We start from the raw sequence: 2,951 nt of genomic DNA on the forward strand, positions 1-2,951 counted from the left end.
CTAGGTTTTCCTTTCAAAGCAAAAGACTTTGGGTCCTTGCATATTCACACTTTTGTAATTGCGTGCTTGTCTGAGTATTGTGAATCATTGGTATTGTGGGTAATTTGTGTTGATTTAACTAATGTTTTATATAAATCATTGGTGTATCACCTCATTTAGGATTTAGTATTCAATTGCATAATTCATTTTCCATCCCTTTTCCTACATGCAAATTTAGTTTAGGTGATACCATAAAAGGAATTGACCTTTCAATCCCAAAGATTCACTCTCTCCATAGGATTTCCCATAGTCTGAGAGTGTTTCCATGTTCCAATAGGATAGCTAGATTTTACATCTCGATATAGGTGTAATCCCGATTGACAACAATTTTAAGAGATGAAATTATGGATTTATGATCTATGTTTAGTTATATATGTAATGTTATGATCATGCATGATTTGGTTTATTTGAAAAGATTTTTGGATCAATTGATGATTTTTTAGGAAGAAAAATGAAGAACATAATGAATATTTGTGTTTGATCTTTAACCAATAACATGTATGTTACTTTTGGTAGATCTTTAGTGATGTAAATTTTCTTGATAATATGGAAATGATGTGGAACCAATGTGTTATGTTGGATCGGCTATACATTAGTAGTTATGCTCAAATTTCTTGAAGTTGTCCATGTTCATTGGAAAAAGTCAAAAAGCCAGATGTTCTTTGTTGAATCAATGTGTGATTCAAATGGATAATTGAGCAGTACTAGATAATGACATATTAGGGTTCAATATATGTTTTAGTTAACCTCAAGTAGATTTCACACATAAAAAATTTAAGTTAAGGTGGTTGATTTACCTTATGTTTTAGATGTCTATTTATATGGAAAAATATTAGTGTTACAAGTGAGAGATCATGAAGGTTGTGTGTGATCAAGCTAGTAGATGAATTCCTACAAGATGTAAATGATGAATTGAATTATATATGTACAAGTTGTTTAACTTGAGATAATGTTAATAACTAGGAAAATTTCCCATACTTAAGGACTAGAGATCCACTAAGAAACTATGTTACCTATTTCAAGGCACATTTAAATGTCAAACCAAGACATTGACTTAAAATGGTGCAACACAGTATACGCACATAGTTCCTTTTAGAGCTATACATATATAACTTGAAAATAAACTTTTAAAAAGCCAAATAATAGAATGGAATCTATCTATTTCATAATTAACAAAGCATAAACAAATTGTAGAAGATAACAAATCCATATTTACATGCACGAACTACTCTACCAACCTTGGTTGAAGGAGTGGTCATTGGTTTTTTTTCTGAGTTAATGAAGGAGCAGAAGATAATCTAAATACTAACTAGGAAAGTATGGGAAATGTTAAGGTTCATTCACGAAATGGCCCCCCTTGGGTGAGTGAAGTCAAGTTACTAACAATCTCTAAATTCATCATAAACTTTGTTCTTTAATCCATAACAAAGGAATCAATCACACATTGGAATTGAGATCAATCTATATTGTTGTAAACAATATAGAATAACATATCAATATAATTCTCTAATTTCTAACTTATTTAATATTACAGCTACTTTTTTATACACCTAAGTTAACTAACTGCCTAAAATTGTTGTTGACCACTCCTTTTTCATTAATAGTAGCAGATATTTACATTAACAAGCTCATGAGAATTTTACTCAACAAGGACGAACAATCCTAACATGTGTAACCATAGGAGATGATATAGTAAACATAATTTCCTAGATCTTATGTCAATAAAGAAAGCATAACCAAGCCACCCAAAGAATCCACTCCTTCCCCTTTGACTCATCCCTATATAGAGGGGTTAGCTACATATAATTATTATTACACATATAGCTATGTCATTACAACTTTAGATGTGATTTCTCATTTTCATTACCATTGGAATCACAAAATTTATTTTTCATTCAAATTTAAAAAAATTTAAAAATTCTATCAAACATGACTTATGCCATGATGAGATCATCTTAAGATATGAAGCAACTTTGAATGTTTTAGAAGGAAGAGAGATAATATCATCTATGGAATCATCATATAATAGGATTGTTGTTAAAGGTATCTATTGTCCTCATTATGTCCTATGAAAAGGCTAAAACATGATTAAATGTGGTTATTATGAGAATTTGAAACTATTATCATAACCATTTAAATACTTTAATCTGTGTAATCAAAAGTATGATTTAAAAACATTTTAAACCATAAAATGTGTATTTTACACAATGTTTTTTTAGATAAGAAGGGATCTTGAAAGTGTCTTGATCCCTTTTACAAAGAAAAGATGAAGCATTCAACCCAAAAAAGCATCAATCAACAACATAAAAAAAAAACTAACACAAATTAAAGTAAAATAGAATTTAATAGAGCCCACCAACAGACAAGGAGACCCACCAAAAATCAAGGTGGTTGCAAAAAGTGCTCCAAAGAGCTTTGATTTATCTCAGAACTAGGTCCTCCCCGAGTCTACATTTCTTATCGAAAGAGGTGTCACAAAAAAATTGTCAAGACCTTCCTCCATCTCCTTAATGAAGTGGTCTGTAGGGGGCTTTGGCTTCCTTCCAATATCAATTTCATGAACCTCTTAAACTCGGGGAAAATAAGACTCCATAGAAATAAAGGTTTAATCTTTCATTTTCCAAACAAAATAATGTTTCCTACTTTTCTAATAAGTGATAGAGTCATGTCCTACTTTACCATAGTTGATTCCTTACGTGTATCATAATTTTCAAACTACATAGTTGAAATAATAAATTAGACGTAACACTAATTTTGTATTTTAAAATATGATTGAAATGGTGTACTTCTATACTTAAAATTAACTCTTCTAAATAATAATAAAAGAGTGGGAAATGTGAAGCTCTTATATGTCCATATTGTATGCAATAGAAACTAATTTGTAAAGAACACAAAGAATAACCTAAGCATTC

This window comes from Cupressus sempervirens, chromosome 4, assembly GCF_028749045.1.
Source record: "Cupressus sempervirens isolate cs-2001-9-10 chromosome 4, ASM2874904v1, whole genome shotgun sequence".
NCBI classification, from domain to species: Eukaryota; Viridiplantae; Streptophyta; class Pinopsida; order Cupressales; family Cupressaceae; genus Cupressus; species Cupressus sempervirens.